The sequence below is a fragment of the Canis aureus genome, chromosome 6, assembly GCF_053574225.1.
Source record: "Canis aureus isolate CA01 chromosome 6, VMU_Caureus_v.1.0, whole genome shotgun sequence".
Classification (NCBI taxonomy): Eukaryota; Metazoa; Chordata; class Mammalia; order Carnivora; family Canidae; genus Canis; species Canis aureus.
Genome location: NC_135616.1, coordinates 12,745,393 through 12,768,419, shown reverse-complemented (window position 1 = coordinate 12,768,419; position 23,027 = coordinate 12,745,393).

Here is a 23,027-nt window from a genome sequence, read left to right as displayed (position 1 = left end):
TCAAGGGTAAAAGATCAACAGGATTAATTGAAAGACTCATATTCCTTAGATTTGTTTTTGACAAAATAAGAAAGACCATCACTATCCAACGTTAGAAATAGATAACTTGGCCCATCACATAAGACCTATTTAAAATTTCTTGGCTAATTTTAAAACTAACAATGATACTTTCTAGTACATAGTGGATAGGAAAATAGGTGATTTTTAAAAAAATACTAATGCCTCTGACCTCATTTTGATTTGTATCCTGTTAAATTTTTTTTACTACTTTTGAAATAAAGTTTAATGGGAAGACAACAGTTTATAAGCATCACTTTATTAACCTCATTAGCAGAGAATGTTTCTCTTTTTCAAGTAGTTTATCCCTTGAAGCATACTTCTTGTTTGCACTTCCTCTGCCCTGATCTCCCCCAGTGACATCCTTTTCTGCTCCTCACCAGGCACAGGGGCATCAGAAACAGGTGGCCTCCCTCCTTCTCCCTCCTTCTCTACTCCTTCCACACAGGCTTCTTGCTTTCTGTGAATATGTTAGGCATGTTCCTGCCTCAGCGACTTTGCATGGACTGAAGCAACCTGGAAACTCCTCACAGAGACCCACCCAACCTCCTCCTTCACCTATGTCAGCATTTGGATCAAAGTCACCTTCTCAGTGAGATTTTTCAAACCACTCTCACCACTGGTAGGTACTTCCTGTCCTTTTTTCCTCAATATTTTTTATTTCTTTATTTTTATTTTTTAATTTTTTAATATTTTTTATTTTAAAATTTATAACCTCTAATATACTATAACATCTTCTTGTCTGTTTTGTTTCGTGCCTATATTAGTCTTTCTTGTTATGGTAACCCAAGCAGAATAATATAGGCAATAGACAAAATAAGTAAGAAGACACTGTAGTATTAGAAGTTACAAATTTTATGAAGAAAAACATTAAGAAAAAGGGATTAGGAAGAACAACCAGTGGTGAGAGTAGTTTGGAAGACTACATTCCTCAGTGTGTATTCACAGAAAGAGCTCTCTGGTGAATCTCCCTCTCTCTTTTTTTAAGATTTTTAATTTATTCATTTGAGACAGATACAGAGAGCAGCAAGCCAGCATGAGCAGAGGGAGAGGCAGAGGCAGAGTCAGAGGGAGAAGCAGGCTCCCCACTGAGCCAGGAGCCTGAGGCTTGATCCCAGGACTTGGAGATCATGACCTGAGCCAAAGGCAGATGCTTAACCGACTGAACCACCCAGGCACCACTCTTGTGTCTCCTCTTCTAGTGACAGTGACTCCATCAAATTAGGACTCCAAGGGATCCCTGGGTGGCGCAGCGGTTTGGCGCCTGCCTTTGGCCCGGGGCGCGATCCTGGAGACCCGGGATCGAATCCCACGTCGGGCTCCCTGCATGGAGCCTGCTTCTCCCTCTGCCTGTGTCTCTGCCTCTCTGTCTCTCTCTCTGTGTGACTATCATGAATAAATAAATAAAATCTTTAAAAACAAAAAAAATTAGGACTCCAAGGACTCCTAGGTGGCTCAGTATTTGAGGGTCTGCCTTTGGCTCAGGGCCTGATCCTGGAGTCCTGGGATCAAGTCCCGTATCGGGCTCCCTGCATGGAGCCTGCTTCTCCCTCTGCCTGTGTCTCTGCCTCTCTCTGTGTGTCTCTCATGAATAAATAAATAAAATCTTGAAAAAAAATTAGGATCCCAATCTTATGATTTCATGTGACCTTATTATGTCCTAAGGACCCTGTTTCCAGATACAGTTGCATTGAGGTTATGGTTTCAACATATGAAATAGGGAGGGGGGACACATTCACAGAAGCTTTTGTGTGTTTTATTCACTGCTCTCTATTCCCACTGCCTACAAGAATAGCTGCACACAGTGGGCACCCGAGAAATATTTTTGAATTGTGACTGAGTGACTTAAAGTACTCAGAACTTGAATGTATGGAATTGCTTACTTCATCTCATGCTTAACAAACTCTGTGACCTAACATCTGGGGCTGATTTAGGGAAGCTCTGTAAGAAATTATGACAAAGAAGATGATCCCACCATGATGTTAAAGAGAAAGTTCATATGATTTAGCTGTTGTTCACTATTTCCCCTTCAATGAGGTAAACATCTTGAGTTGTCTTCCTTCAGTTCCAGTATACTTCTGCCAGATCATATTTTTATAACCAATTTGTTTCTTTAAAGAGCCTCTGAGGTCCTATATACCCAAACATACAGATGTGGCTGAAGAGTAAGACATAAGTATGACATAAGCAATAAAACTTCTTTTTTTAAAAAAGATTTTTTATTTATTCATGAAAGACAAACAGAGAGAGAGAGAGGCAGAGACACAGCAGAGGGAGAAGCAGGCCCATGCAGGGAGCCCGATGTGGGACTCGATCCCGAGTCTCCAGGATCACGCCCTGAGCCAAAGGCAGGCACTAAACTACTGAGCCACCCAGGGATTCCCAGCAATAAAACTTCCTATAATAAAAAAACAAAATACAACGTCTAAAAGTTGTAAACAGACTCTGGAATGGACATTGTCGGTGGCTGTCATCACACAATTCAATATTTTCCAAGTTTTGTATGTATTTAGTATCTTATTTGATTCCTGAAACACTTAAGGTAATGAATCACTCATGAAGTTGAGTAAGTAAACAAACTCTGGATCTGGTATAGCTCATCAAACACACTTCCCTTTGATCTTTCTTTTTATGTGCGAATGAAATAAATATGTTTGCGGAGTCAAAAAATATTATAGCCAATTCTGACTGTCCTTGAAGGCAATTGGGTGTATGTCCAGAGATCTATGAGGGTACTTAAGTTATTTTATGCATGTAAGAGAGCAAACACTGTTTATGTGTGGAGCTTAATAGCTCTTTTGTACTCCATCCTGGCATGAATGTTCTGGAATTGTCTCCTTAGCTTCTTTCTCTTTACCCATTGCCTGATGACACAAAGAGTAGAGGCAACTGAGTTTTTATAAAACTCTAAAATAACTAATCAGAACTGAAGATGAATTAGATCTATCACCTGATGTAGAGAGGGAGGGAATGTGAAGTTTTGGGGGTTTATTAGATAAGAAGGTACACCAGAGGAGACAGGATGTAAAATTTCTTCTCAAGAAATCAGAACAAGATGCTTCTATAGACTATGAGGTACTAGGGAATCAAAAAAGTCAGGTAATTTTTAATATGATCTGCTGTGAAACATCTACATGGTAAGATGCAAATAAAGCTAAAATTCTCTGGGGGCGGCTATGATTCTTCAAATTTGATACTGACCTCAGAATGCATTATATAGATCAAAGTTTCATAGGTATTACAAAGTAGCAGTGGAGGAATGGAAATGTTTTGCTGCCATGGAAAGGGGACTTAGCTGTGGGGTACTGTGTGAACAAATTCAGCTTTTTGTGAGGAACACAGACTAGTCACTGTTACAAATGAAGAAAGGGTGAGAGAAATTGAGAGTATTATCTTTTTTTTATTATTATTATTAATGATAGTCACACACAGAGAGAGAGAGAGTGGGGCAGAAACATAGGCAGAGGGAGAAGCAGGCTCCATGCACCGGGGAGCCCGATGTGGGATTTGATCCCGGGTCTCCAGGATCGTGCCCTGGGCCAAAGGCAGCCGCTAAACCGCTGCGCTACCCAGTGATCCCGAGTATTATCTTTTGACTCAAGAGAGCTGAATAGTGCATCCCTTAGTAGATAAACAAAAAGTATTTTGCATTAGTCACAGAAAACAGAAATTACCATGCATTTGTTATTATGAATTGTCTTTGTTAAAGCAAGAGAGTAGGAGAGCAACTTCCATATACTTTTTCCAAGTTTTCCATGGAAGGGTATAAAGTAGTCCCCTAAACATGGATCAATGAAATGAACGACTCTTGAAAATGTCTAGGACATTGATTTATTTTATTTATTGATTTATTGATTATTTTTATACTTTATATATTATAAAAAGCAAAATAGAAAAATAAAAATCAGAGGCTAATATAAAGCTTTCCAAAATAGCAGTATCTCTTTAAAAAAAAAACCACACAGGTGAGGGAATATTTGAAAAACGGGAATGTGCTGAAAACAGCAGGCCCAGATGGCATGCACAATAGGGTATTAAAGAGAACCAGCTTGTGAACTTACTAAGCTAAGCTGCTTCAGTCAGTAATAAATCATGGATATCTGAGTGGGAGGACTCCAGTCTCCCCCACTTTAATGGGGGAATAAAAATCATACAACCTATCCAAACTAAAAGAAAAATGACAATGAACTTGGTCAGAAAACCATATATGTAATGAAAAATATTTTCTGCAAATACATGGAAAGCAAATATATAGTAAATCAAAGCAAATATATAGTAAATCAATAAGTGGAAGCATTTAAAAAATAAAACTATATAAATTTTACATGTGCTTGTCCCAAAATAAAATGACTGATTCTATTTGATACTGTAAATTGAGTCAGATTTACGGTCTGCACAAGTATAACAAAGCAACAAAGTTAAGATAAGGATCTCAGTTAGTTAAGTGGGAGAATTTGATACAAAACATTTTGGCAGACATCTGGGAGAGTAGTGTGATATTACTAAAGAAGTTTTTTTTCAGTAGCTGAAAAATGAGTCAAGGATCTTGACGAATACCAATAGCAGTATATTTAGTGTGCTTTCTTAATACTTAATTTTAGACAAAAATGTAGATATTTGCTCCACAAAGATGAGAGATACATGGATTTGGAAAGATGACATAATTAGATCTTATGATATATTAGACGTTGTATTTTGTTTTTTTATGATAAGAAATTTTTTTTTAATTTATTTATTTATGATAGTCACACACAGAGAGAGAGAGAGAGGCAGAGACACAGGCAGAGGGAGAAGCAGGCTCCACGCACCGGGAGCCCGACTTGGGACTCGATCCCAGGTCTCCAGGATTGCGCCCTGGGCCAAAGGCAGGCGCTAAACCGCTGTGCCACCCAGGGATCCCTATGATAAGAAATTTTATTGCTTATGTCATCCCTCTCTTTTCCTCCTTATGTCCTTACTCCTCTACTTCTGTGGAGTGTGGACTGTTGTTCTTGCTGAATGATACTATTTTTCTTGGAACATTAATTTTTGAGAAAAAGTGTGTATGAGTGCAGTGGGAGGTATATACCATGGTGGGGACCTGTCAGACACATACAAACACATACATACAAAATCATTGAGTAGAAGAAACACAGAGCTGCAGTTAGGAGAAGTCTTCCTTCCACTTTTCTGATGTAATTGTGATTAAATAATACAAAAGATGATAAAGACAACCACAGTCATCTGTTGAACACTCATCACATTTCATTGTCCTCAGTCCTTCAGATCCATGATTTGTCATCAATGTCACAGTCTGTCCCCGTTTGATATACTAGGAGGCTAAGTGCAGAGAAACTTCAATACTTTGAGGCAGGCAAACTCTAATCATTACAGAGCTTTAGGTGAAGCTACTACTGCATTCTTTCCATCTTAAAATAAAGCAGATAATGGAGACTTTCCAAAGGTCACCAAATAAATGCTGTACTTTTCTCTGGACTTTTTTTTTTCTTTTCTCTGGACTCATTAAAAAACATACAGTTTCCTCAATAGCATACCAGGATTGGTTTTTTCCTTTTACCTATTTCAAGGGCTTTGAGGGGGATACATTCCCTACCATTAGAGACATATTTTCAACTTAAGAAGAAGCTATTATATTTAGCAAAGGGAATGGTTTGCGTTAAGTCATAACATCAGGAAGCGCTGGGGAAGAGAACTTTTCTCCCTAAAAGGAAAGTATAAGACATGACTGAATAATGGTGACTATAAGAGACAGAGTTTTTTGTTTGTTTGTTTGTTTGTTTTTAGTTGAAACCCACAAAATGATGACTTCTTGTGAAATTGAATGCCTTACATATCTCAGTGTATATTGTAAGTCTTCCACCTGTATGCACCTATATGGTTATGGCATTGTGTTAAGCTCTATGAGGATCAAGAATGGTAAGAGATGGAAATTTAGGACTATCAGATGGGGAAAAAGAAAAAAAATAGGAAAGGCCATTTCTTTGATGTCTTGTTTGTAAGGGCAGAAGTTTTTGGTTCAAAGTCACTCCCTTTGGGGATCCTTGAGTGGCTCAGCAGTTTAGCATCTGCCTTTGGCCCGGGGCATGATCCTGGAGTCCTGAGATTGAGTTCTGCATCGGGCTCCCTGCATGGAGCCTGCTTCTTCCTCTGCCTGTCTCTGCCTCTCTTTGTGTCTCTCATGAATAAATAAATTTTTTAAAAAAGTCACTCCCCTTTGCTCAGGTCCCTTTGGCTCCTCATCTTTTGCAAAGGCAAAGACTTCCTCACATATTCTTTCTTCTTCTTCCCTTGCTCTTCTCTCTCCCCAGGAGCCTCTGAGATGAACATGAACATAAGCAGACAACAATACACAAATGTCTCCTGAGAGGAATTTTTACACTTGTCCTTTCTCTTACTGAGGCTAAAGGTCATGCATATGTAATTCAGAACACTACATGGATTTTCCATTTTAAAGAAAATAATAAAAGCTAAATCCAAAGACTATATACTTTCTAGTACTCCATAAAAGGCTGGCTAATTTATTATTCTTATGTATTACTTTGCATGAGTATTCACACATTTTCTTATCATTTAGTTTCTCTTTTGTGATCTTGTTCACCAGCTCCTGGTTGTGGTTTGGCTCTTGTTTCCCTTTCTCAGTCATCAGAATTTCTACTAGATGAGCTCCCCACCCCCACCTGCCCTTAGTAGTAAATGGGTTAGGTAAGAATTTGGCAGAGGGGTGCCTGGGTGGCTCAGTGAAGCGTCTGCCTTCAGCTCAGATCATGATCTCAGAGTCTCAGGATCAAGCTTCACGTCAGGCTCCCTGCTTAGAGAAGAGTCTGCTTCTCCCTCTGCCCTTCACCCCTGCGCATGCTCTCTTTTTCTCAAATAGATAAAACCTTAAAAAAAAGAAGAAGAAGAATTTGGCAGGATGTAGGTAGTCCAAGATGATTCCACATTCTTTGTGATTTGGGGAGATGAAGGAATACCCAACAATACAGAGGTTTCTATCCTCTCCTATTGAGCTCACTAACATAGCAGGTGCAAAGGTCTGCTGTGACCAATGGTGTATGAAGCTGCGACAGCGCTGTGTCTGTGTTCATATTTGTATAAATAGTATCACTAATAATTCTTCTAAAGACTTTCTAGTCTGGCCCAGGGCTAAGTCCTTATTCTTACTTGAGTTATCACTTTGTGTTGTGATCTGTATTGTGTCTCCTTTCAGCATCAGTAAGGCGGCTGTGGTGTTCGCTGCCAACACAGGGCACATGAGAGAGTTGGTTGTGTTAGAGCCTGTAGGTTCCACACGGGGAGACTTTCTTATTTGGATTTCAGTTCAAATGTTGGGTCTTTAAAAAGAGAAAGTACATAGAAAGGAGCTTGTTTTGGCCAAGGGCTATCAGTCAGAAATATATTCGGAGGCTGAATGACTGTTAGTCAAAAAATATTCTTTCCATACCACTAGAAACTTCCAGGTTCTCACTTGGCAGTGAGTCCTCAAATTGGAGTTTGTACGAATGCTTCAACTTCTGCCACGTGAAGGAGGCTCTAAGTAGACTCTAAATCTTGCCTTATAAAACTTGGTCCCGAAATCATCCTGAAGATTCCTTTCCCTAACCCTTGATATAGTTCATTTGATGCCCTAATAAAAGAACAGAACCATCTTTGGTAAATGGCTTAAAATCTCTCTTTTTTTTCTTTTAGAAATAGAAAGCTCATACTTCTCAACAGACTCTTTCTTTTGAATGTTCTGAGGATTACCTAGATAATATGATTTCTCTCAGTGTTAGAAATGCCACTTTATTACAAATATTAATATCACCAGGCAGATTAAGTACATAGGCTATGAACCATGCTTTATGAATTTCTCATAAAAATACTGCTATTTAAATATTACTATTTAAATCTAACTCTAGTTAAGCTTAACAATTCATCATTTTGATTCAAATGTGAAATTAAAATATGGATTTATAATGGAATTATTGATATAGCAATGCTGGTTATAACTATATATACATAATTTGATGAACTGGATATTCAAAATCAGTAAGATTTTAATATCAGAAAAGGAAAATTTCAAACTTTTGTTCTATTTTAACCAATTAGTAATGTGCTGTAGTAGCTAACTCAGCCAAATTAAATCAGACTCTCCTTTCAAACAGTGGCTATGCTCCTTACCAGATCTGTGACACTGGACAGGTTCATTTTACTCTCTAGGCTGAGTTTCTCCATCTGTATAAATGAATTCATAAGATTATTGTAACAAACAATGTGTATAACTTCTATAAAGCAAATTTTACAGTGACTGGCCCATATTAATTACTCAGTGGATCTCAATTTTTATCATTTATATTAGTTAGGGTGATCAATTTCTGTGCCCCTCACCTTGAATAGATTTTGCACTCCACCTTATCTATCTATATTTTCCTGTAATAGATAATAGCTGGCTACAAACTCCTTGCTATTCCTCCTATTGAGAGATGGCTTTTATTTCTACCTTTTGGATTGGAGATGGGTTCTGTGACTGCTGGATCAAAATGTGGCAGAAATGATGCCACACCAATTTCTGGGTCAGCCTCAAGGGACCATGATATTTGAGATACTTGCTCTTGAATGCCTGAGCCACCATGTAAAAAGACCATATACTCTAAGCCAACATACAACATATGTTAGGAAGCCCTAAAAGCCTCGTGTGTAGTCCCAGGAGTAAAGGCACCAAAACCACTGGTCAGCATCCCAGCTGAGATCCCAGATTACATTAAGTACCAACTTGCCAGCCATGTGATTAAACTACTATGGAGGTTAGATTTTCTAGGGTACCAGGGGACGCTCCCCCATGGATACTGCAGGGACAAGCCTGCCTCTCTGAGCCATGTCAGATTGCAAAATAATGAGCAGTAGAACTGATTTATGTTCTAAATCAGTAGAACTGATTCTAAGGTGGCTTGCTATCCAGCAGTTAGATAACTGGAGTATTTGCCATTCTTTGGAGGTTTATTCTTAAATTTCACCTCCCTGATAAAGCATTGCTCACATACTTCATTCAACACATTCTGATATGCTCTTTTATTATATTCTATAGCTTTTAAGGTCTATGTTACTTTTTATGTTATTTAAAAAAAATGGACTTTGGATATACATGTTTAAACATTTATTTATTTTTATTAATATAAACTTTAAATATTTCTATTATTGATATTAATATTTAAAATAGATATTTTAACTCTTAAAATATCGTTTTAAAGATTTCCTTTGTGTAGATTATTTCCTTTGTTTTAGTATTATATATATATATGCATGTGAATATGTATACAAATATAAATATACACATACATTATATATTTTAATATATATCTCTTCTTTCATAAGTTTTATCCTTTTATAACTTTTTATCCTTTTTTTTAATAATGGTTATAGCTCTGATAGTACTTGGTATATGATTTGTCCATGGTATATGTTCAAATAATTCATGAAAAATATCATTGCATATTGACTTTGCTTTGTTTTCCTAGAAGTTCTAGTAGTTCACTCAATCCTTCCCTGTTTTCTACATTAGGATGACATTTCTGCATTACATGATATTATCAAAAAACAAACATGAATAGGTCCCAACTCTTCCTTAAAAACCCATGAATGTCTTCCCACTGGTCTGGGCCACATGGGGGCTATTTTCCATCATCCTGTGAGGCCAGGCATGATGTGATATTGGCCCACTTCTTCAACTTCATCATGGATTAAACTCTGTGACTATATTCCAGTCACATGGGCCTCTGTCAACTCTTCATGCTGGCTAGGTCTCCTTCTACCCCATGACCTTTGTGTGTGTCATTCTATTGGCTGAAATGCTCTTCTCTGTGCTCTGAGCACCCCTTGTCCATCTTTGCTTGCCCTGAACCTACTCAATGCTACAGGCGTGAGTTAAGCTACCATCAAGACTTTTCTAATTCTTCTACTGGGAAAGAATCTCTTCTTCCTGGGTCCTACCAATGAATTGTAGCTTTATATCTCACATATTTTTCCACAATTGTGTTAAAATTGTAGTGAAGCTGCAAAAAAGGCTGCCCTTAGTGAGGCACAGTTGATTTCCCACAAGGAGAAAAGGTCACTCATTAAGAAACTTTCAAGGTCATCCATATGAGAAATTTTTAAAACAAGCAAATAATATATCAATAATGAGTCTTAGAAAAATGAGTTTAGTCAACAATATTTGAGAAACATTTTTGTCAGAGACAAGGCTCTGAACTTATTACTTACTAAAAGACAACTTTTGTTCAATCCACTTCACCATTATTTTATGTTCTTGATTGTAGGATTTATGTATGAATAGTCCTTGCAAAATTGACCAGCTCGAAGATCTTAGCTCATAGTCTTATGTCTAGGAATTTTCTAAGTATGTAACCAAAGAAAGCATTCAGCTTTCCCATATAAGCAACAGGACAGGTTATATATTTATTCTGAATTAAATAACCAGTTACCTTGACAATGAAAAGCTGGTCAATGCCATTCCCAACATTCCCAATGTTATTGTATATTTAATTCCTTATATGACACTATTTTCTTCCTCTTTCTTTTCATCACTCTCTTTAGTTCTGAAGAATTGTATTTACTTAATATACCTAAATCTTTACATTTCTCATTTTCATACTTGCTTCTTGGATTGTGCCCCCTCTTCTCATTATGCTTGCATATTAGGGTCTCATCTACCTTTTATTCTGTGGTCCACATGCAGCTAACTCTACGATCAGTCCTTTGTTACCACTTAAGGTTGTCTGAGAGGGACTATTCTCTTCTCCAGGTTTCAGTGTCATCATGTACCTAGTTTGTTTTTTAATGCTGACATTTTTATTACCCAATTTCCCAGTGGTCAAAGGAGTTTTTTCATTTCTGTCTTTACAACATCTATAACTCATAATACTGTGGGAAAGAAATCTTGATGCTTGGAAAGAGTATATCAATCTACCAAATCTAATGTCTCCCAAATCAACCTCCTTTTGAGATGTTGAAATTTGAGTTCTTCTTTATAGTTGAAAAGCAGTTTAAATCACCCAATTATAGAAAGGCCACAGAAAAATTGGCAAAGGTGTAGTAGTCATGACCCAGAGTATTCATTATGAAATATTACATTTTCCAGGGTCTGATATTCCAAGGATACAGTTACTGAGAGATATTTCTGAGTGGCCTAAAGATCAAAGAAATCTGCATATACCCGAGCTTTCCCTTGTTTGGAACATTAAGATTCTTATTTTCCCACCTTTCTCTTAACTGGAGTACCCATCAGCAAGGTAAGGTCACTTGTCTCCTAAAACATCAATTAAGAGTAATTCCTAGAGGGGGTACCAAGGTGGCTCTGTATTTGAGCGTCTGCTTTTGGTTCAGGTCATGATCCTGGGGTCCTGGGATCGAGTTCTGAATCAGGCTTCCCACAGGAAGTCTGCTTCTTCCTCTGCCTATGGTCTCTCTCTCTCTCTCTCTCTCTCTCTCTCTGTGTTTCTCATGAATAAACAAATAAAACCTTAAAAAAAATTCCTAGGGCTTCTGCCCCAAACTAGGAAGCTTGTTTTTTTTTTTTTCCTCTCCAATTATTAGCCAATGTGAGCTCTGTGAGAGCTTAGGTTTTAGTTTCTATCTAAGATGGGTGAATACCATCATTATCAGACATGAAGGAAAAAAATCAGATATTAGTTTCCCAAATGTAAGTGTAAACTAAATCCCACAGAATATGACCTACATTTGAATCCTATGTGTGACTCTATGTAGGTGGAATTTCTATGGAGTTGCTAAAGATAACGGAAATTTCCTCTGGTAAACCTTCTAACAACCTTTTAAGTATCCTACTGAGATGCCCTCTGCCCTCCAAAAAGAAACTGTGTGGCAATCTGCCTGAGAAAAAAGGGAACGGAGGGGTGAGTGCGGAGAATATGGCCATCCCTTTGTTCATTTGCCATAAACCATCATTTAATTGCTGCCAACTCTTTGTTGGATATGGTAACAGGCATTGCACATAGAAAGATGAGGAGACACAGTACTAGTCATGAAAGTTCATAGAAAATTAACACAAAAACTTTCAATTAGGAAATTGAAGCACAAGAGTGAACACATTATCTGCAAACCTGGTAATAGAATTCCTCATATGGAAGTACTAATCTTAGTGGGAGATTTAAATAGACTTGTCAAAAAACTGATAGAACAAGTAGACAAAAAATAAGTAAATGTAGAAAATATTTAAAAGCATGATTAGAAAAATAGACCTAAGTGGCAAATATAGACTATCATACCCACTGGGGGCAGAACACACATCCATTTCAACCACACAGCATTTACCATAACTGACTGTACAATGGGTCAACTTTCAACAAATTTCAAAGGATTGAAATTACACAAGATATGTTCTCTGACTTCAGTGGAGTAAAGCTAAAAATTAATATCAAGAAAATAACTTATAAACCTCAAATTTTGAAATGAAACAATATCTAAATAATTCTAGTCAGCTCTCAGAAGTTATTACTAAAGCTAAACATCCACATATCCTCTGAACTATCGGTTCTACTCCTAGGGGTATGCTCTCCCGCCAAAAAAGATATATGAATTAGAGAATGTGTGTGTGTGTGTGTGTGTGTGCAGGTGTGTGAAATTGTGTACATTTATAATTTTCATGGTTAGTTTGTTAGTCAAATCTGAAATCAAACTACTAACAAAGAATGGAAAAGTAAATTTTGATATATTCATACAATGAGATACTCTACAGCAACAAAAATGAACACATTACTGTTACTGTATATATTGCATCATAGATGTTACATGGAATCATACAAGCATTGCTGACAAAAGGATGGGTAGTCATGAATATTTGGGATAGTTGCTACCTTTTATGTGTAGTGAGAGTGGCGTGTGAGGTGGGTGTGTGGGCTAATGGTAATGTTTTCTTTCATCATCTGGTTTGGTAGATGCTGAATTGTGTTCACTGTGAAGTTCATTGACTTATACGTTTGTGATTTGTGCACTTTCACATACTCTGCACTTAAGATTTTTAAAAGGGCATTTAAGAAAAGAGGTTTTTCTCATTTTAGTATTATCTGAAGTTTTCTCTAATTTCCTTCTGAAATTCTCAGAATTCCTTACTCCTGGAATTTGATCTGATGTTATTATTGGTCTTTAAATAAAGTCTTAAAATCTTCCTTGACCTAAAAAATTATAAAGAAACTATTTAACATTAAGTATAAGTGGGATTTTTAAATTTTTTAATTTATTAATTCTAAATCTTTATTTTTTAGAAAAGTGTAGCTTGAGCAATAATTTTTTGAGGGTTACTTAAATGTATTTATGTCTTCAAATGTTTAGGGTTTTATTTTATTTTATTTTTTTATCATGATAACTATACTTTTTAATCCCTTATTTCCCCCAACCTCCCACCTATTTCTTCTCAGGTAACCATCAGTTTGTTCTCCATAGTTTAGAGTCTGTTTCTTGGTTTGTCACTCTTTGTTTTTCATTGCTTATTTGTTTTGTTTCTTAAATTCCACATATAAATGGGATCATATGGTATTTGTCTTTCTCTGACTGGCTTGTTTCACTTAGCATTGTCCTCTCTAGCTCATCCGTGTCATTGCAGATGGCAAGATTTTTTTTTTAAGAGTTATTTAGGGGAAAGGAGAGAAAATGAGTGGGAAATATCAGTGAGGGTGACAGAACATGAGAGACTCCTAACTCTGGGAATGAACAAAGGGTGGTGGAAGGGGAAGTGGGTGAGGGGTTGAGGTGACTGGGTGACGGGCACTGAGGGGGGCACTTGATGGGATGAGCACTGGGTGTTATGCTGTATGTTGGCAAATCGAACTCCAATAAAAAATATACAAAAATAAAGATTTATTTATTTATTCATGAGAGACAGAAAGAGAGAGGCAGAGACATAGGCAGAAAGAGAAGCAGGCTCCTTGCAGGGAGTCTGATGCGGGACTTGATCCCTGAACTGGGGTCATGCCCTGAGCCGAAGGCAGAAACTCAATCGCTGAGCCACCCAAGTGTCCCACAAATGGCAAGATTTTTTTTTTTTTATGGCTGAGTAATATTACATTGAGTATACGTACTGCATCCTCTTATCCATTCATCTATCCATGGACACTTGGGCTGCTTCCATAATTTGGCTATTATAGATAATGCTTCTAGAAACACTGCATGTATCCTTTTGAATTAATGTTTTTGTATTTTTTGGATAAAAACCCAGGAGTGTAATTGCTGGATTGTAAGGTAGTTTCTATTAATTTTTTGAGGAAACTCTATACTGTTTTCCAGAGTGGCTGTACCAGTTTTTATTCCCACCAACAGCGCCAAAGGGTTCCTTTTTCTCCACATCCTCACCAACACGTGTTTCTTGTTTTGTTTTGTTTTGTTTTGTTTTTTTAGCTATTCTGAAGACATGGGGTGATCTCATTGCAGTTTTAATTTGCATTTCCCTGATGATGAGTGATGTTGAGCATCTTTTCATATGTCTGTTGGCCATCTGTGTGTCTTCTTTGGAGAAATCTGTGTTCATATCTTCTGCCCATTTTTTCAATTGGATTATTTGTTTTAGGGATATTTAGTTGTATCATTTCTTTGTATGTTTTGGAAACTAACACTTTATTAGATATATCATTTGTAAATATCTTCTCCATTCTGTGGGTTGCTTTTTGGGTTTGTTAATTGTTTCCTTCACTGTGCAGAAGCTTTTTATTTGGATGAAGTTCCAGTCGTTTGTTTCTAGGAGTTTTTTGATGGAGTCTTTAAATTTTATATCCTGTTACTTTGCTGAATTCATGTATGAGTTCTAACAATTTTTTGGTGGGGTCTTTTGGGTTTTCTACATAGAGTATCATGTCAGTTGCAAAGAATGAAAGTTTGACTTCATCCTTGCTGATTTGGATGCCTTTTATTTCTTTTTGTTGTCTGATTGCTGAGGCTAGGACTTCCATACTACATTGAATAACACTGGTGAGAGAGGACATCCGTGTCATGTTCCTGACCTTAGGGGAAAAGCTCTCAGTTTTTTCCCACTAAGGATGATATTAGTTGTGAGTCTTTTGTATACAGACTTTATGACGTTGAACCTCCATTGAGAGTTTTTAAAGAGAAAAAATGCTTTTTCGACATCTATTAAGAGGATCATATGGTTCTTATCCTTTCTTTTATTAATGTGGTGTGTCACATTGTTTGATTTGTGGATATTGAACCACCCCTGCACTGGCATCATTTTTTTTTAATTTTGGAGTTTATCTTGGTGTTTACTTCTCCCATGTCTTTTTCAAAACAGAATTTGATACTTATCTATAGTCATTTCTTCTCTGACATCACTCTGCTTGAATTAACTTTTTTTTTTGGATTTTTTTTTCTCTTTGTGCTTGTATGCATAGGTGGGAGGTCATGTTCAGACTATGTGGGATGCACTGTCAACTGGCGGTCCTCAATGAACAGAAGAATCCCTCGGAAGGCCTGAATATTGTAAGCTACATTTTCTTTCAAGGGACAACATGTGAACTTCTGGGATTTTACTTCTTGTGTGGAAGCCATACCTAAACATGTCATTCTTATGAAACATGGTAACTTGTACCTTAGAGATGGTCATAGATAATTTCAAGTGTTTAAGGAAACACTAACAGGAGGTCATGTAGCTTCCAGGTGACTGAAGAGCTGTCTACAAATACAATCCTGGTTACTTGAGCAATTTCCAGAATAATAATAAATTGGTTATCCATGCACATCTGGCGGTCAGTTTTACCTATGATAGTCACTTAAGTAGAAAAAGTAGTGTAGAATTTGTCCTTGACTTTGGCTCCAGTAGTCAGTGACAGCACTGACTCAGCATTCAGCTCAGTCTCAACTTCCTGGACAAGGTTGCTACTGATGACAAAATTGCCCTTCCTCTTGGTGGGCCAACGTGAAGTCTGTGCACCCTGCTATTACTGAGGCAATGCTACTTGCCAACTGGAAGGGTCTTTAGCGAAATTCAAGGTGAATGCTACTTGGATTTCTAAGATAGACCTTGGTTATTTACTAGATCTCTTCAGCTGTCTAGCACTGAGACACTAGGGTCTCTAACTTGGGTCACTATTGCAGGTTCGCCACATGATACTACCTGGAATCTTGTTGATAATAGCTTTAATTAAGTGCTGCATGGAACAAATTGAATGGGTATAATCTCAGCCTTTGTTAGTAAGAATTATCAGAGTGGCCAACAGAGAAGTATATGCAATAGAAAATATGCCAGAGACCAAGAATGGGATAGTGGGGACACAATTCTCTCTGGGTCTCTTTCATTTCTACACGCTTAGGCATAATAGCCAGTTTGCTCCAGACTATTATTATAAGAATGTTTATGTAAGCAGACAGCATTGGAAAGATATATGTCTTTTACAATTCAGAGAATAAAGATATATATATATATATTAAGATATATATATATATATATATTTCTCCCCAGAGCAGATTTATTTACATTACAGAAATTAAGATAGAGGTATCTCTCTCTCCTCTCTGAACCTGACTTCTTTACTTTATGTGGAAATAAGATAAATAAAGACAGTGCCATTCTTTGGAGCAGAGAATGGGCATAACAGATCGTGATGCCTGATCTTGGGGTTTCTCTCCTATAATTCATCCTATTGTGTGGGCAACACTTGGTCCTCATCACATCATTTTGTGAGACTTGGAGCTCAGGAAAATGGCACAGAATGTCACTCTGGCTGTTGTTACTGTTGTGTGTAATATAGTGTCATTTGTCTCTGGGCTAAAAGCCTTGTCTTTTCTGCTGTTATCTATAAAACTGGCAGGCTAACTTACTAGCTTTCAAACAGAGTAAAATCTTCCACCTGCGCAGTTTCTTTTTTGAAAATACATTTATGATACTTATGTATTACTGGTAAGTTGACCATTTTTAATTATGAAATATCCTCATTTGTCTCTGTTAATACCCTTTGTTTTGGAATCTATTTTGTCTGATATTAATATAGTCAAAATTACTTAAGTTTTCTATTGCATGGTATATATATTTTTGATCCATTTAATTTCAAGCTATCTGTATCTTTATGCTTAAAATATGTCTCTTGTAGATAGTATAGAGTTTAGTTTTAGATAGTATAGAGTTTAGTTTTAGTTTGCTTTTGCAAAGTCTCTATATTTTTACTATTTAGTGTATTTATTGAAATGGTTGGATTTAGGTCTAACATTTTATTTTTTGCTTTCTATTTTCCCCTCTGGTTTTATTGCTCTGAATCTTCTTTTCTAACATCTTCTGGATAATTTGAAGTATTTAAAGATGTAAATTTAAATTTATCTATTGAATTTTTTAACTATGTCCCTATATATGATATTTAGTGGCTTTATGGGGATATAAAATATGTCATAAATTTTAACAGGTTAGTTAGGTTTATTATTGTATTTCTTTACAGAAAATGAGGAAACCTTTCAATATGTCTGTCCATTTACTGGTGCTATCTATTACATTATTGTTTTCACATATATTACATTTATTTATATTACAAACCTCATGAAGCAGTAATATAATATTTGCTTTAAAGGGGCTATGTATTTTCATGTTATTGAGCATTTTCTAAGAATTTTTCTTTCAACTTGAAGAACGATTTTTAGTATTTTCTTTAACCAAGATCCACTAGTAATAAATTTTCTTAATATACATTTATTTGAAAATGTCTTTATTTTTATTTTATTCTTAAATCATTTTTTTGGATATACAATTAGGATTTTAAACTTTTTTTTGCCTGTTTTATTCTTTCTGTACTTTAGCAATATTTTTCCATCATTATCTATACTTCATATTTCTGATTAGAAGTCACTATACATTTGAATCATTCTCTACATATAACATATTATTTTTCTTTGGCTGCTTTCCAGGTTTTCTGTTTATCTTTGTTTTCCAGCAGTTTTACTATCCTGTGCTTATGCATAATTTTTCTATATTTATCTGCCTTGTAATTCACTAGTTTTCTTGATTCCCAAAATTGATATTTTTCCTCATTCTTGGGAGCAATACTTTGACCAATCTATTTCAAATATTTTTTTCTATACTATTCCCTCTCTCATATCATTTAGGAGCTTAAATTGAAATACATGAGACAACTTGATGTTGTCACTTAGGTTCCCAAGGTTCTTTTTATTTTTAAAAAACTTTTTTCTTTATGTTCCTCAGTTTGAATAATTTCTATTATGCTATCTTCAAGTTCACTACATCTTTCTGGTCATAGCTATTATGTTGTTAAGCTCACTTGCCAAATTTTTTTGTACAGTGTATTTATAGGTGTGTATGTGTGAAAACACTACTTTGTCTCTCTCTTTCATATATATATATATATACACCAATATGTAGGAGAGCAAGAAGGAAGGCACTGATGGGCTGGCTGAGAAATGAAAAGAACCTCCAAAGAGATTAAAATTATTAAAATGACAATATGGGGGAGAAAAAAACGAATGAAGGTGAAGACATCTGGGAGGGGAAGAAGAAACTATAAAATATGGAGACTGAGTGTTTTAGAGAAATAAAATAACTGTTTTTTCCTCTCACCAACATTTTGGTAATGCGGTTTCTCAGGTTGAGATATAAGGCTAGGTGGCCAGTAACAAACAAATCTGAAAGTTGTCAGAGAAGTAACAGTTCCTTAGAGGTGGATTGAAGGGAGTTTTCTGCCAATGTCAAAAATTATATGCAAATTTTCCTAGAGTAAGGGTTGCATCTCTGAGAAAGGACTTTGCAACAGATGCTGATGAATATGCATCATTCGTGGGTTTGCAAAGGGAGGGAAAACCAAGAGCAAATACAGTAGAATTTCAGGCCAATTGGGAATCTATAAATGCCTCACTCATAAGGGGTAATGCATCCCTATGTTTAATAAACAGAATTATTGGTGAAGGATGCTAGCTAATAATTGTGATGTGCTGAGCTCATTCAAATGGGATAACTCAAGAACAATGATTCTCTACAATAGAAATAATTTGTAATATGTATACATGTCATATACTGATCTGTACCAGTTTTATATACTTAATGTGATAGTAGGAGTCATAAACTTTAGCCATTCCTAGGAGTGTTAGCAAAGGACCTCTCATCCCCCTGCCAAAATATATATTACTTCAGATAATTCACACACAAAAAATACTTTTAGGAAGAGGTGCTTCATAAGAAAAATATTGTTATTTAAACATGATGTATTTATTAATCTCTTTTATTCTTTTATTGTATATATGGCAGGGAAAATGAAAAAGTCTTTAGATTTAGAAATAGGATTGAATCTTACCAGAGATGCTAACTCTCCCTTAAAATAGAGCAAGTTATTTCTGTATCACTACTACCCTAATTGTAAAAATGGAATTGATAATATTTCTCACATAATTATTTTAATGACTAAGCTAGCACTGTACTTGACATATAGTAGCCAATTTATGTCATGAGTTCACAAACGTAGCAGACTGCATCATGCAATGAATGCGCTTGGGGTTGATCCAATATCATTAATTAGGAGGGAATATATCCACTTCTCATGGTGTCAGTATACAACTTCCATTTTCTTCGCTCAGTTTGTTAAATTGCAGTTAGGTTTCTGCTTTTTTCACCAACTAGTGTATACTTGGTCTGATGAAACTTCTGTTATATCAAGTTAATCCTCTGTATGGGGTTTTTATTCTAGTCATGAACGAAGTCTGTCAAATTTCTAATCTTCCCTTAGCTGGAGTGAATAAGCTAGAGCTTATTCAATTCCAAGGCTCTCTCTGAGAATTGTTTTCTCTCACATTTCAACCCCTTTCTGACCTAAAAGATGAGAATTCTGTGAAAAGACAATAAATGATTTACTTAATTTGGCAGAAGAAAAATCTATACATGTAGTTCCTAAGGAAATAAAAGAGGTTTTCCCCACAGGTTGAGATTCTCAGAAATATCCTTTTCTTCAAATGTGTTTTTAAATAAAAATACAAGATATTTTATTTTTTGGAAAGTAGTTTAATGCTAATCAGGCTTTCCCCAACAACATGGTTTATAAGATGAGCCCATTAAACTAATTTATGTTTCATCATTACCAACTTAATCTCTTTTAAATTGATTTTATGTTTCAGAGGATGAGGAATATCAAGTGCTTGCTTGGACCTTTTCAGTGTGCATATTATTATTTCTTCTTATCATGGCATAGAAGTTAAAAACTTCTCCCCTTTTCTTAGAAAAGAATGGTAAATTCAGTTCTTTGACCTCCTGCTAGTGTGAGTCTAAAAACTTTTAGTCGTATTTATAGCCTAAATCTCTCCTTTTTGGAGTTTCACAGAAAACATTAAAAATATGAGCAATATATTTCCAGAATGAAGAACATAAAATTGGATTTTTAAAAATTAAGTCTTTAACAAAACTGACCTAGCTAAGTCTTAATATATTTCTGGTCTTAGGTTGGACAGTATTTCTCCTGGAATCATTTTCTGACTTCCAAGGCTAATTTTGGTGTCTTTCCTATGTGTCCTTAAATCCCAAGACTTTCTCTTGCATAAAGCATTTCTCATTGTATTGCAATTATGTATTGGTTTCTTCCTCACTTAGAGAGGTATCTATTAGAACAGCAATTCTGTCTTCTACACCATGTTACTTACAACATTAAACACAGTACCATATAGATAGCAGATAGTAATTATTTGTTGAATGAGTCAATAAATCTTCTTTGTACAATACTAGAGTTTATTTTTTCCTGAAGATGTATTGTTAATAATGAGACAAGCAGAAATCAAGTTGGACAAAGGAAATTATGAAAACATTTGTCCTGAGTTCATAGTTTTTCTACATTTCTTTCTTTGATTTTTAGCTGGATCCACCCAGCATCCTTCTCAATTATGTGGTCCCAAAATGATCATTTTTACTTGAGCTCTTTTGATTGAACTTCTATTCCTTGAAAGGGACAATAATCATGACTGATATTTTTGGTATTGGTCAAACAGATTGTTAAAAATGGAACATATATGGTGAAGGAAAATATTTTTATGTGATCATCTTTCCATGGATGATTCAGGGATTGATTCTACCTCTGTTCTTTACTTGTCCCCATTCTTCATGGTCTTCAATTATTAAAATGATCATTAAAATAATAGTGATTGTATGCTGTAAGTAGCATAAATATCAGGTAAGTGAAAGATAAAGAGTTAGGTCGGTACCTTAACCTCAATTCATATTACCTTATTTGATCCCCATTATAAGCCAGGGAGAGAAGTAGGAATAATTATCCACTATGTTTGTGAGGAAATTGGAATTTAGAAAGATGATACAACTTGCTTGAGGTCACACAGTGATTTGGGAAGGCACAGGATGAATCCATGTCTTCTCATTGTAAGTCCTTGCAAAAGGCAATTCCCAAGCTTCCGATCTGGATAGCTGAGTGGACTGTGATGAGAACAGCAATATGTAAGACAAGAGTAGCAAGAACATCTGTTAGGAAAGATTTTCTTGAGTTTTATTTACTTTTCAAGTTAATAATCAAATTAACTCATTAATTTTCATTCTTTGACACTATCACAGAACTTGTTTAAAGCTCAGTTATAACCCTTATCATTCATGATATATCATACAGCTCTTTCTAATCACGAAAGTTCCTTACAGTTCATCTCATTGTATCTGCCAGTGTTCTTAGAACAATGCTTCCCACAAAATGGGTAATTAATGAATGCTTGTTGAAAGTTTTGGATTTATATCTCTAAATAACAGATTTACAATAACATTAAATATGACACATATAAAACCACAATCACATAGTTTTACATTAAATTTCAGAATGCAGTGTCTGTATAGATAGGGTTATAAGAAAATTTCCTATTTAAATTTTGTAAGAAGTTACAAATAAAGGTGGGAATAAAGGGTTTTCTAAATTCATACTATGCCCATTAAGTAAAGTTTGCAGATGCCTCACTGGCATAGGTCTTTTGGAACCACAGCAAATGTAATTAGCAAGTGAGATTTCAGACATCCTATTGTCAAGGGATTGTGTACAAGATCAATAAGCAGCTGCATGAAAGAGACAATAATCAAAGGTGAGAAAATGAGAAAGTATATGCAAAGCTTCAGTCCCATGTCCAATTGTATTATTGATAATTCTAAAGTATAAAGCCAATTTAGATATAATTGTCATAATATAATCAGAGTGATTGAGCTGACATCACTCAGCAACCTGTGGGCAGAGGTGAAAAGAGTTTTCTCCTCTATCACAGGCTATCTGTCTTTTTACTGTAAATGGCCTCCGACCCAACAGAATAATTAGCTTCCATTGTGTTAACCTGTTAGAAAGTACAAACACATTCTATTGTGAATATAGAGAATTTAGCCCCAAATCAATAGCATTGCCTGTGGAGCAAGACCTTCCTTTAGCGGCTGTTGTAAAAATAATAAAGGCATCTCATGACAATACCCATTTTTCTTTCCTGCTGAGGTTAAGTTTTATGTTCTTACATATTGTAACTGGTAGAGAATTTACTATTTTGAAAATTACTATATCACTCTAAAAGCAACAAAGGGTTGTGTAAATGTGTGATGTAAAATATAAAAGCGAAAAGAGAAACATTAATAAGAGGCATGGTAGCTGTGAAGTCTCTTCATAAATAACTATTTGGACAGTTGGGTATTTTACAGGCTGGAGACTAATACAGATGAGACTATTGACAACCAGTCTGTTTATACATTCCTCAGCATCACAAATTATAAATAACATTGCTTTATTTTTTTATTATAATTACTTGTTTCTTTATCTGAGAAAGGCTAGTAATACATAAGGATTTCTCAACTAAAAATAAATAGTGAGAATGGATAATTTGATCATGAATGATGGATTGATTTCCCTGAACTTCTCAAGGGCCTGACATTTCTGGTTTATTGGACTCCATTGCTTAGATCTTATGGATACTTGATCTTTTTCCTACTTTGTCTTTGCTGTTTAATAACATTCATGAAGATTTACCTATTACAAATATTTCATTATTCTCTACAT